This window comes from Dipodomys merriami, unplaced genomic scaffold, assembly GCF_024711535.1.
Source record: "Dipodomys merriami isolate MVZ:Mamm:240054 unplaced genomic scaffold, mDipMer1.0.p SCAF_1494, whole genome shotgun sequence".
NCBI lineage: Eukaryota > Metazoa > Chordata > Mammalia > Rodentia > Heteromyidae > Dipodomys > Dipodomys merriami.
In genome coordinates, this window is record NW_027202820.1 from 72467 (window position 1) to 87145 (window position 14679).

Below are 14679 nucleotides of genomic sequence, written 5' to 3' on the forward strand. Positions count from 1 at the left end.
GTGCTGTCCCTCAGCTCTACAGCTCAAGGTTAGCACTCTGCCACTTTGAGTCCCAAAGCAACTCTGCTTGCTCGTTCAGCACTCTGCTGGATGATTAGAGGTGACAGTCTCACAGGGACCTTTTTCTTCCCTGGGCTGGCTTCGAACCAGTTTGCAGATCAATGAGTCTTATAGAAGGCCACTTTATTCCAATTAAAAGCAACAAGGTGGTCAACATAGAAGTAGCTTTTAAGCATGCTCTTACCTGGAACTTATAAAAGCCAAAATTACATCTAACAAACTTGTAAGAATCCTTTGTACTTTGCTCTGGGCTTGCTGGAAACTGTTTAAAAAAAACCTATAAGAGCAAACTAGAATAGCAATTATTTTGGTAATCCTAATTTTTCCTTTGTGCACTTTGAGGCAAATATTAAGAACAATTTTACTCTTATACTTTATATCCAAAAATCCATTCCTAATTTTTAAGCCTCCTATTAATCTCCTTTTTAATATTCTATACATTAGTTTTTAGTTGCATTTTAAAAAATCTCTTAAAATCTTGAGGCAAAGTGTCATTCATTGTCTCTTGGCTGCTTGTTTTAAAACAGATACACACTAAAACTTTTAAACTTAAATGTCAATTTTTCCTTAATGCAAGAATTACAATCACCATCACTGTACCAAGAAGCTAGACATAACACCCTTATGATTTTAGAAACATATACTACTTGTAGAACATCATTGAAAGCAAATCACATTATACAAATAAACTTTTTAACCCTCTTTTTAAGTCCAAGGGGCAGTTTTAGCAATACTAATCAGATCATCACATCACTCATTTTAACACTCATGTTTCCAGTGTCAATCTGTAGGGAAAAGGGACAGAACAAAGATGGGCCACTTGGCCCCTCCTATGGAATGGGCACGTACCTAAGCCAACTCTTTAGTGTTAGGTGAACTGCCTTTGTGCAAGTTTGCCCCCTTTCACCATGCATGGACTCCTCCCAGGGCCTGTCCCATTATCTGTGGACTTCCTCAGGGCCTGTCCCACCATACATGACCAGCTGAACTGCGCTTCTGCCTGTTCACTCCTCACCCCTAAAGACAGGTCTTCTGTTGGTTTCTAAGTTTTCCCTTTTCTTATCTCTTGGTTCTCGAATGAAATACACAGTTTTAGACAGACAGAACAGGTAACATCTTTGACAGTGTTAAACTAACCTTTACACTTAAATTTCTAATATTTATCCCCAAATTTTAGCCAAGGAACTAAATTCCAAACAGCCAATGTATTTGTGTTAAGCCAGATATCTTGATTACAGTATAAACAGCTGTATGCATTTTAAAATATTAGATTTTAAAATACCAGATTTCTAATTTTTTAATTTTTATTTATTTTTATTGTGAAAATACTGTACAGAGGGGTTACAATTAGATGGGCAAGATAATGAGTACATTTCTTATCAAGCATTGTAGCCTCCTCCTTTGTTTCCCCTTTCCATCCCTTCCCAGCCTCCCCCCACCCCCCCACCCAATCCTTCCCGCCCCTACCCCCCCGCAACAAAGTTGTAAAGTTGGTTTTCCACATGAAAACTTGTACTTTTCATTGTTGCAACGGGTCCACCTGTATCCTTATTTAAACGACTTGTTTTTCCCCTTCCCCTCCACAAATTATACCAACATCAAATACAGTGAAAGCAGGGGTTATACTGTGTGTGGGGGGGACATACAAAGCAACAAAGAAATAATCTTATAAATGCATTAGAAACAAATGCATGAAAGAAAAAAACACATTTGAATACATATCTTAGAGTTCATTTTCCTAACATCACCTGATCTGACCTTTTCTGCTTGACTCAGACATATACTAGATATTGCAAATAAGGGAAACCATGGGACCTATGTTTCTTTGGGCTTCGCTTACATCACTTAATATAATTTTTTCCAAGTCTTTCAACTTCCTAACAAATGGGGCAATGTCATTCTTTCTGATGGAGTCATAGAATTCCATTGTGTATATATACCACATATTCTTGACCCATTCATCTACTGAGGGGCATCTGGGTTGGTTCCATAACTTAGCTATAGTAAATAGTGCTCCAATAAACATAGTCGTGCTGGTGGTTTTGTTTGTATACTTTTGGGTAAATGCCCAAAAGTGTGATTGCTGGGTCATATGGGAGCTCTATGTGGAGTCTTTTGACGAACCTCCATACTACTTTCCAAAGTGGTTGAACAACTTTACATGACCACCAACAATGCAGTAAGGTTCCCTTCTGTCCACATCCCCTCCAGCATCTGTTGTTTTTAGAGTTCTTGATTTCAGCCATTCTAACTGGAGTGAGGTGGTATCTCAATGTTGTTTTGATTTGCATTTCTTTTATGGCTAGAGAGGTTGAGCATTTCTTCATGTGTTGATTGGCCATCCTTCTTTCCTCTTCAGAGAAGTTTCTCTTTAAGTCTTTAGCCCACTTAGTTATTGGGTAGTTGTTTCTTTGAGGATTTGTTGTCGGGGGATTTAATTTTTTGAGTTCTAAGTATATATTAGATATGAGACCCTTGTCCATTGTATGGCTAGTGAAGATCTCCCAATCCATAGGCTTTCTATTGATCTTGCTAGCTATGTCCTTTGCCATGCAGAAGCTCTCTAACTTCATGCAATCTCATTTGTCCAACCTTTCTTTGATTTGTTTTGTTTCTGGTTCTCTATTAAAAATTTTTCAGCCTGTGCCAAGGAGACCTAGCGTTTCTCCTATTGCATCCTGTAATGTTTTCAGAGTGTCTGCTTTGACTCGAGGTCTTTGATCCATTTGGAGTTGATTCTGGTGCAAGGTGATATGGCCCCCATAAACAGGCAGGAATTGCAATCCTAATATCAGATAAAATAGACTTCAAATTAAAATTCGTGAGAAGAGACAAAGAATGTCACTACATACTAATTGAGGGATCTCTCCTTCAGGAGGATATTACAATTCTAAATATCTATTCACCAAACAACGGAGCACCCAAATTTATCCAAGAAACACTACTTTCCTTCAAATCCTACATAGATCCAAAGACATTAATTGTTGGGGATTTTAACACACCACTTTCCCAACTAGATAGATCAACTCAGCAAAAACTCAACAAAGAAACCGCAGATCTAAACAACTGCAAAGATCAACTAGATTTAACAGACATCAGCCAAAAATTTCACCCAGCAGCATAAGAATATGTCGCGACCACCTCGACCAGCAAGGAAGACGCGACCCGGGATTCTTCTCAATGCGGTTTATTCAGGACCTTTTACAACATCTTCTCTCCTGCTTCTTCTGCCCGCTTCTTCCTGCTTCTCTGTCCCCCCACCCCCGCGCTCTGGTTATAAGTCTCCTGGATGGCAAATCCTGAAGCACCACGTGGCATATACCGATAGGGTCGCAAACATGGAAGCAAACTAGGAACCAAGTCATAGCCATATAAGGAGTTGTTTTTACAGAGAGCACTTGTCACCGGGAAGACAGAAGGCGGGAGCCAGCGCCATCTTACCAAGGAGCTACAATGTTGCTTTTGTGGCCACGCCTTACTGCCTGGCCGTCTTTGGTCGTGGCTCCCGCAGCTCTCCACAAGAATACACGTTTTTCTCAACAGCACATGGAACATTTTCTAAAATAGACCACATTTTAGGCCACAAAGCAAACTTGTCCAAATTCAGAAACCTTGCATTCTCTCTGACCACAAGGGAATAAAATTAGAACTCAACACCAGATTTTCTAATTTTTAAGTTAAAGAATACTTAAAAAGCCGTTAAAAACAATGTGAAGATTCCTTAAAATTTTTGGTAATGTCCAAACCTCATAACCTTTTGAATTTTAAACTTAAACTCACCCATTGTTACAGCATGCTGACAACTCTGATCTTGAACATGTTCTTAAACACATACAAAACACTCACACAGATCTTAAAGCACACAAAAAATCAAAATCAGTTGTACATAGATTTTCTAAAGTTTTAAAAAAAAATTTAAGACAATATTTCTTTTAAACGAAGTACCTTTGTTGAGCTTCATTTTTCCAGGGCTTGCTTGTTTAGCAAGGTATTTCACTAATTAGTCTTTTGAATCCCTTCTGTTGGAGGAGGGCTGGGTGAGGGGGTCACCTGAAACTGAACGGGCGTGATTTTTACCCATTTTGACAAAAGCACTTTACAAATTGTTAAGCTGTCTGGAGCAGCTGAAAGTCCAGACCAGGCTCATTGCTATCTACACCCTAAGCTCTCCAGCAGCCTCCACCAGGAGAAGGTGCACCTGAGGCTTGTCCATGCCCCTCCTCTTGGCTGCTGTAACAAAAGAAGGGGGGAGGGAGACTTAGCAGGTCTGTGACCAAGCCCAGCCGGAGGCTGAGACTTTTATTCCCCCAGAGATGCTCAAATAAATATCAAAAACACTGATAAACACAAAAACCAAGGATTCACATTTAAAACTGGTACCAATTCTAAAACGGAACTAGACAAAACAACAACCAAAGGCTGAGTTGGGGACTAATGGGCCCCCAGAAATCTGTGCTGTTCTCAAGCTGAATCCAGAGTTTGCTGAGTGAGCCTGCCACTCTCACCCAGAACTTCCCTACCTCAGAAAACAGAACAGAAAACACACCAAAGTAAACAAGACAGACAAGTGGCCACAAAGACGAAATCAGGTCTCAGTGAATGGGGCAACATCTCAACACCACTCACTTACCAGGGGACTCGGACCCCCTCTACTCACCTCGGGAGGATTTTTCTTTTAGATTCCTGCAAACATTGACCCAGGAGCCTTCCAAGGCAGAGGAGAATTCCCAGTCATCTTGGGGCAAGGGAAAGAAGTTCCTAGTGGCTGTCCCCTCAGACTGACAGGTTCTCCCCCGTACTCAGACCCCCTGGGCTAAGGCCCGAGGCTAAGATCTTGCTGGTGCCACTTGCAGGTGGTCAGTGGCAATTTCATAAAAAAAGAAGGAGCTAGAGAGAAACAGATATTAAGGGGCTGGTAGCCAGTCTCCTCTGAGCCCTTGCATCAGGATGAATCTGGGAGGAGAAACATTCCAAGAATTCCAAAAGACACACAGACAAAACACTGAACCCTGAGACAAGACATGTTCACAGCATGAACTTTCTGACTGACAGTCAGAAAGTGCTGGACTACAAATGGGCCCAAATGTCCACACTAGTGGATAGCCTACCCTGTAAACTATCAGTCAGAAAGTGCCAGACTCAAGCTTCTGCACTAGTGGATAGTTTACCCCCCAGGAGATCTGAGGGACAACTCCCACCGGCCCCGTTGGCTGTCTTATAGCACGTCCGCCAAGACCTCTTGCCAACCCCAATACAGAACCTGCCGGGAACTCAAATACCAGATGATTTCAGAATGGCAATGCCTCTACTTACTTGCCGGGCTTCTCATGACTCCTTGGTTAATGCGTCTGGGTGGGCTTTGGGGGGATTCCCGGCCAATGCACCAAATGTAAAACTGAATTTGGAAATCCTTACCCAAAAGACCACCAGAGACCATAAACAATGTAAAAGCAAAGGAGTCTTTATTGCAAGCTGGAACTTGGTCCCCCCACAGCCCATGACGCTGAGAGGCCCCGAGACCAGGGTTATAGTACTTTTTATACAATTTTTAGGGAAGGCAGGGACTTTGTATACATCATAGCATCTTACAACAAATTATAACACATCACGGGGAAACTCTTAATACAATTCTATAGTATGATTGGCGCACTACAAAGCAGAAACAGGTTGTTGGTTAGATCAGAGGGTTGAAGTACTTTAAACTGGTTGGCTTGCACCACAGGGAGTCTCAAGGACACACTTGCTAAACTGCAGGGTTCCTTTTTTAAACAAACACCACCTGTGGCCTAACTGTGGGGGTCACCATGCCCTCCAGCACCTGCCTGCCTGCGGTTTCCCCAAGGATAGTTTATGTTCCTAGTTGCCAAGGAATTGCTTCTTCTGTTCATTCCCAGGCCGGGCTCATGGTCAGCTGCATAACTCATACTTCAGAAGATGACATCTAGCTCAAGATGGAGTCACTCAGGCCTCAAGCTCCTCAACAGCCTCTTCAAAAAATTGTGCTGGTAGAACTGGCTGTACACAGAAAACTGTAGTTATATCCTTATATATCCCCCTGCACCAGAATCAATTCCAAATGGATCGAAGACCTCAATGTAAGTCCAGATTCCTTGAAAATGTTATAGGAAGTGTTAGGGGAAACACGAGGGCCCCTTGGCATAGGTCAAAACTTCCAAAGATCACGAAGCACAACAAATCAAAGTAAGTCTGGATAAATGGGATTACATCAAACCAAACCAATCAGTTGTCAGACTCAAAAGCCATGGAGAAGAGATAGTGTAGCACAGATTTATTAAGGAGCAAATCTACAGATGAGAGCCTCAGCCAATGCTAAACACTTACTACCTTTTCTAACTATGTTATTTATAGTAGATTTACATGTATATAAGAGTTTTCTGGTGGGGGTTAGAAAGAAAACAACTAATGCTAAGACATAGATAGCATGTGAAATGAGTTTTAGCTGGAGAAAGGGAGGGATTAAGGCAGTGGGGTCTATAGCTCAAAGTCTTGGCTTGGTGCCAGCTAAGAAGGGCGTAAAGCAAGAGTGGTTATAAACAAAAGCACTGGTCTGAAGCCTCAAAATAAGGACCCTTGTCCATGTGAACCAAACAGTCTCTAACATGAGGTTTTATTTAAATTAACAAGCACAAGTTTAGATTTTTGCAGAGTGGGATGGTGTATAGTCACAGGCAATGTCTGCTATGTCAGGTAATGCAATCTACACTTTCACATGTTACCCAATAGCCAGGTTTCAACACAAATAGATACAATGAGATTGTACAAATGAGACTTTGATTTTTCCTTCTCATGAATCAAAATTCTGTCAAATGCTTTCTGTCCTCCAGATGTTAACACAACATTTCTCATTATCTTTTCTACTATTTTGTCTTCATTATTGATGTTCACAGTACTTTTTATTGTTGTCTTCTGTGTATATGCAAATTTTAGGGCTTGAACTCTATGTTTAATGGTCTCCATTGTATTTTTTGCTCATGGGTGATGACACTATTCCTTGAGCCACATCTTTACCTTCTCCTTCTTGCTGGATAATTGGAGATAAGTTTTCACATTTTTTTGTATTTTTTATTTTTTTATTTTGAAAATATTGTACAGAGGGGTTAAAATTACATGGGCAAGATAATGAGTGCGTTTATAATCAAGAACTCTAATGACAACAAATGCTGGAGGGGATGTGGACAGAAGAGAACTATACTGCATTGTTGGTGGGAGTGTAAACTTGTTCAACCACTTTGGAAAACAGTATGGAGGTTGCTCAAAAGACTCCACATAGAGCTCCCCTGTTTCCCAGCAATCCCACTTTTGGGCATTTACCGAAATGATCACAAACAAGACCACACTAAAGCTACCAGCACGACTATGTTTATTGCAGCATTATTCACCATAGCTAAGATATGGAACCAACCCAGATGCCCCTCAGTAGATGAATGCATCAAGAAAATTGGTATATATACACAATGGAATTCTATGCCTCCATCAGAAAGAATGACATTGCCCCATTTTTTAGGAAATAGAAAGACTTGGAACAATTATATTAAGTGAAGTAAGCCAGGCCCAAAGAAGCATAGGTCCCATGGTTTCCCTTATTTGCAATATCTAGTATATGTCTGAGTCAAGTTTTCACATTTTTGTCTGTTTAGACTGACATTGAAACAAAATCTTCAGTTCTTTGCCTCCTGAGTTTCTAGGATTCTACACATGAGCCTCTAACAACAAGTTTGCTATACTATTATTTTAATTATGTGGTAGAAGAAAGTGGAAGTATATTTGTGTTGTGTGCAATTTTCAAATACAAGTTTGAATCAACTGTTATCAATTTTAACTGTTAAATCAATGAATATTTCACATTCCCACATAGATATAATTGAAAAAGGCATAATTGTTTTGATAAAACAAGTAATGGAACCATTTTTTTCACTTTACAATTCATGTTTTATATAACCTTAATTAGCGGACTTCCATGACTAAAAGTAAATATATTAATTGTATACCACAAGAAGCAAAGTGATTATAGTTAAGAATATATATTTCATCACAGCGAAAAGATAAGGGTTGAGCAGTCTCACTAAAAAGAAATGTTACACACAGAAACTAATGGATATGATATAGTTGATAATTACACAAGATATAAATGAATGGGATTACCACACCATACCTCATAAATGTGCAAAATATAATTATGTAGGTAGGTGCCAGTGGTTCATATTTGTAATCCTAGCTAGTAAGGAGTCTGAGAGCTGAGAATCATGGTTCAAAGCCAGCCTACGCAGGAAAGTCCGTGAGACTCTTATCTCCAATGAGCCACCAGAAAACTGGCAGTGGTTCAAATGGTAGAGCACTAGTCTTGAGGTGAAGAGCTGAAGGACAGCGTCCAGGCCCAGATTTCAAACCCCACAACTGACAAAAATTAAAAATAAACAAATATTTTGACATAAAATTTAAAATATATATGCTAAAACTTTTTAAATCCTCACTAGATATAATAGTTTATATAAATGTAAAGAACTGTTTTCTGGTTTTAGTTGAACCATGCCGGTAAAAGCAAAATGTCTTCTGAGCTTTTCAGTCTTTCTTTTTTTTTTTTAATTGTGAGAATACCATAGAGAGGAGTTACAATTACATGGGCAAGAAAACTGGTACATTTCTTTTTTTTTTTTTTTTTTTTGATCCGGTCATGGGGCCTGAACTCTGGGCCTGGGCGCTGTCCCTCAGCTCTTCAGCTCAAGGCTAGCGCTCTACCACCTGAGCCGTAGCACCACTTCCGGCTTTTTTATTTTCTGCTTATGTGGTGCTGAGGAATCAAACCTAGGCCGTCATGCATGCAAGGCAAGTGCTCTACCACTGAGCCACCTTCCCATCACAGGAGTACATTTCTTATCAAGCATTGTTGCCTCCTCTTTGTTTCCCCTCCAATCCCTTCCCATACTCCCCTTCCCCCCACCCGATCTACCCCCCACACCACACCAAAGTTGTAAAGTTCGTTTTTCGGCATAACTACTTGTACATCTCATTATTGCAATGGGTCCATCTGTATCCCTAGTTAAACAATTTGTTTTTTCCCTTCCCTTCCACAAATGCCAACATAAAATACAGTGAAAGCATGGGTTATACGGTGGGGAAGGGACATACAAAGCAACAAAGAAATAAACTTATAATATGTTAGAAACAATTGCATGAAAGGAAAAAAAAAACAAAAAAACATTTGAATATTTATCTTGGGGTTCATTCCCCTAACATCATCTTATCTGACCTTTACTGCTTGACTCAGACATATACTAGTTATTGCAAATAAGGGAAAACATTGAAATAGCACAAAGACATCATTGGACATGAGATAACACGTGTTTCAGAGACAACTTAGTAAAGACAAAATATGGAATTTAAATGACTTATAAAAACATTATCCATGTACATATGGCCATGTAAGATGGTGTTAAGTGAAATGAACCCCAACATAGGGACACAATTTATTGTTTCTTTTTTTGGTGGGGGGGTCCAGTCGTGGGGCTTGAACTCTGGGCCTGGGTGCTGTCCCTCAGCTCTTCAGCTCAAGGCTAGCGCTCTACCACTTGAGCCACAGTGCCACTTCCAGCTTTTTTCTTTTTGCTTATGTGGTGCTGAGGAATTGAACCCAGGGCCTCATGCATGCAAGGCAAGCTCTCTACCACTGAGCTACCTTCCCAGCCCCAACTTGTTTCTTTCTTGCTATTGTTTCCTACTCGTGCTGGATTTGAACTGCAACCCTCAGATCTCAGCCTCCTGAGTAGCTAGCATTATAAGTGTGAGCCACTGGCACATGGTTTAAGATCACATTTCTAACAGTGTACACTCAGGATCTGTAATGTGTATCTTCATCTATCTTTATATGAATCCTTGAGTTAAAAATATGGGCTAGAACTTAGACTTCACACTCAAAAAATATTTCTAGTTTAAAAATTGATACTCCTGTGGTGGGAAGGAGGCTCAGTGGTAGAGCACTTGCCTTGCATGCCTGAGGCCCTGGGTTCGATTCCTCAGCACCACATAAGCAAAAAGAAAAAAGCTGGCAGTGGTGCTGTGGCTCAAGTGGTAGAGTGCTAGCCTTGAGCTGAAGAGCTGAGGGACAGCGCCCAGGCCCAGATTTCAGGCCCCATGACCGGATCCAAAAAAAAAAAGTTTATACTCCTGGAAAAATAAAACCTAAGAATATAAAGGAGTCTGGAAAGTTGAGTGTGCATCCAGCCTGGGAAGAACAGTCTCTGAGACACTATCTATAATTAACCAGCCAAAAACCTGGATTGGAAGGTTGCCTCAAGTGATGGAATACTAGTCATGAGCAAGATTGTTGAATAAGAGCTTGAGGATTTTGCATACAAACATACACATACATACAGAGACACTTCTATTTGCAAACACACATACACAAATGAAACAACTCTCAGAATGTGCAGAAAAGTTAGAAAACAATAGAAAATATGTCCTGAGTAAGAATAGATCAAATGATAATTTTTACTATGAGAAAGTCCTCAAGTGAACTTTCTTCAAAAATGTTTGAGTATATTACATAGATAGGGACCAGAGATAGTAAGAAAGTCAAGTAATCATTATTAAAGGGATCAGATCCAATGAGGAATGAATCAGAGACCCCTGCAGGTGCATCTGAAAATGTTCATATACTGTGTCAAATATTAGAACATCTTTGAAAATAGTACATAAACAGTCTGAGCAGTCAGTCTAGTGAATAATATCATTGGAGAAGTTCAGAATTGCTAGTCTGTATCTAGATTAAATAAACCAACAAACTATGGCAGGGCAATGTGATACAAGCCTGGAATTCTAGCACTCAGACTAAGACAGGAGATTAGAGAGTGTAATTACATAGTGATACCTTCCCTGGACCAGGTAGTATAATTTTGTCTCAATGAAACATACCAAATAACAAGAAAGGGATTCACAGTTAGAAGTTTGGGATAATTTTGTCATTATGTTTTGAGAAGTCGTTTCCTATTGAAATGTAAGTCATATATAATCTTCAGTTGTGTTTTTAATACTCTCTTCTTTACAGAATATTCCTAGATGTGAAATGGCTCATGATTTCCCAACCAAAAATTTGAAAAAGTAAGTATCATTCTGTTGGATTCCAAAGAAATCTTGAAGGCTTACAAAAGTTTAAACCTGGAGAAATAGCAAAGTTCATCTAATGTAAGACTTTGTAGATCTTGCTAAATTAGAATTTAGATTTAAAATAAATTTTTTGGTTTTGTTTGTAATTTCATATTCTATAGAATACTACAAAATTCTTTTTAAGTAGAGGGTTTAATTGACAAATTCACAAATGATTCTGGCATTCTATTTGCCTAAAATATTCTTTCAAGCAAGGTATAATTAGAACTTAGTTAATACATAATTCCAGCAGTTCATGTATAAAATGATAACGTGAATAATCTGGACAGAGTTGCCGACAAATGGATGATACCAATTTATAAATTTAGAAAAAGCAACTTTTTGAGGCTTTGGTGTAACATGGTGTGAAGAGAGCAAGTGTGTGACATCTTGGTTCTTCTATCTATTTGTAACACAGGAAGCAATTTCTTTAATTATGTGCCTCTGTATACAATGAGAAAAATGCTAGGGTTGGGGTTTGTTTTTATTTTGTTTTTGTTTTTTGTTTTGTCCTAGGGCTTGAACTCTTGGCCTGGCCATTCTCTCTGAGCCTGTTTTTGCTCAAGGCTCATGCCCAACCACTTCAACCTCAGTGTCACTTGTGTCTGGCTTTTCTTGAGCAGTTTATTGGAGAAAAGAATCTAAGGAAACTTCCTGCCTGGGTGGGCTTTGAACCATAATCTTCCGATCTTAGTCTCTGGAATATCTATAATAGATTAAAAATAAATATAAATATTTGCAAGTGTTCTGATTTCAAGAATACTACTGGGGGGGAAATGTTGCAGCAAAGTTTAGTGTAGTGTTCTTTCCACAAGAGGAAGGGCATCACATTAGCAGAAGTGTAGTATTTTTACACAATAATGATAAGCTAGTCATATTGTAAGTTTAGTGAATATTAACGTGCACATTACAAGTTGGAAACTGTTGGGTTAGGATAACTTTATGACATAAAAGTGTGGGATTGTTGGTCATAGAAATAATAGCTTACTCTGATGAACAAATGTTTACTCTTGAGGAATTAATTATTACAGATATTTTATAGTTTTATCCTCTACCAGAATGTGGCTATTTTTTCTGTTGACTTCTCAATATGTACCACCCCATTGGAATTTGCATCTATTGCAGAATTAAGTAACATGCAAACAGGTACTGTTTTGAATGTCTCTGGTACAGAACGTTCAGAATTTGAAAATGAGTAGTTAGTAGTCATAGGAATTTTGAAGAAAATATGTATTCTGTCCTCTTAATTATTCAGTTTTAAAAGTTAGCAGTTTCCATAGAATTAAACTTTTCTGTTTTACTATGGGACAATACTAAAATTATGTTTTTTTCAATATAATGGCAAGTATATTGTGAAAATATTGGATAACATTCAAGTTGATGACCCTCTGAAAAGAAGGGGTAATGAATTCAAATAGATGCCAAATAGTGTTCATTTTTTAAAAAGTTAATACACATAGAATCATTTTACTATACCAATACAGTGAAATTATATTTTATGTGCTTATTTTTTATTTAATTTTATTGTCAAGGTGATGTATTGAAGGAGTTGCAGTAACTGTAAGGTAGTAAATACATAACATGTCGAACTTTTTTACCTCCCCCCTCATTTTTCTCACACTTTTCCTACACTCCAATACCCCTCACAAGTTGTAATGTAAATTTCCAACATATTGTTTTGTGAGTATTGCTATTGCACTGGTTTGCCCTTTGTCTCATCATTTTGTTGTTCCTCTTCCCTTGACAAATTAAGATAAATGTATATACAATACACAGGGTCCTGAAATCAAATACAGCAGGGAATAAAACATAGGGGAAAAACACAAATGAAAAAAAGAAATCACATTGTACATTAAAAACAACAACCACAAAGAAAAACCTCTGTTTCCATATCTAGGAGTTCATTTTGCTCAGCATGATCTTATATGATCATATATACATAGCTATTGAGCCATTCTGCTCATCTGCTAGGACTATGTTAGACATTTCTTAGTTATTGCATGAGGGAAACCGTGAAATCTGTTTCTTTGTGTCTTGCTTATTTTACTTAGGATTTTTCCAAGTCTTTCCATTTTCTTACGAATTGGAAGCATAGAATTCCACCATATATATATATATATATATATATATATATATATATATATATATATATATATATATATATATATATATATATATATATATATATATATATATATATACCACATTTTGCCGATTCATTCATCTACTGAGAGGCATATTGGTTTAAAACATGCTTACATGTAAGTATCAATTAGGGTCATTCAAAAATGACAGATGCCACCAGACATACTAAAATCATGATTTCTAAGTAAGATAGGATTGTATGGTGGTACAAGTGTTGAGATATCTGGATGAGTCTAATCTTGCACTGAATTAGGCAGGAAGATATCCAATATCATATGGGATAAAAATGGTAGTGAGAAGATATTCCCTTGAGAAAGATATAGGAGGCTGCCAGAAGTATGAAGAAATTCAGATAATTTTGAAGGATTTAGAATTGCAAGCTCAAATATGTCTCTTTAAGTGGAAAGGCAAAAGAAGGGGAAGAAAATAAAATAACAGAAAGCAGATAATTGTCCCAACTTACAGTATAAAAAGACATAACCTATAACTTCCACGTTAAAGAAAGACCAATATAATACATCCCACTTAATTTAGATACATGCAAAATATTTACTTGGCTTTTCCCACTTTAATGCTCCAAAATAAATGAAGACTTATAAGAAAAGCTATGTGATTGTCATTACTTCAACCTGAACACTAATTGTGATGAGCCCTTTTTTCTTAGTATGCTCTTGGAAAATACTCCCTAAATTGATGATGTTGTGGCTGATTAGAGTCAGCGTAACGGGCTTCTGCTTGTATGATAGTCCCAGAATGTTTTAATGCAGTTTTTTCTCAAGGTATCCAACATATTGTCTGATGCTGTACTTTGAACACACCCTCACACACATGTCACAGATTCCTGAGAGCTGAGGAAGTGGCTCTTCTGCTTGCTTAAGCATAGATGAACAGCTGGACAAGCATTTTCCTGAGATTGAAGAAGTGGTTTGAGCTTGCTCTAAAATAGTTTAGATAATAATATACCTAGACATTGTCTCATAGGTTAAGTAAAAATGTATCTGTGGAAATTTTTTGTGTGAATGTTTTCTAACCACATCTTGGCAAAGATTATGCTTGCTTGTCTTTAAATACCCACTAACAATAAAACACAGCATGCAGTGGCAATTGCTGTTTGCACGCTGCATCCCGTGTCCTGGTGATTTCGTGACCCTTACCCAGGGACCCCAACGTACTAGACGTTGACGATTGGCGCCTGAACAGGGCCCCTGCATTGTTGAATTCAGGAAGGGATATTCAGGTAAGTACTTTTAATTACAGGGTGATGGGACAAGTTAGGTCTACTCCGTACTTACATATGCTTAAACATTTACTTGC

The 14679-nt window shown here is 38.3% G+C and overlaps 1 long non-coding RNA gene across 1 annotated transcript; it reads right to left on the bottom strand.

Annotated features, from left to right (window-relative positions):
- Positions 1-1699: 1699 nt before the first annotated feature.
- On the bottom strand, positions 1700-3889 carry LOC138826723 (uncharacterized). Its single transcript, XR_011371828.1, has 3 exons — positions 3841-3889; positions 3502-3618; positions 1700-2845 (listed from the first exon to the last, which is right to left on the bottom strand). It is a non-coding gene; the product is annotated as an uncharacterized lncRNA (long non-coding RNA).
- Between the last annotated feature and the right edge of the window lie 10790 nt (positions 3890-14679).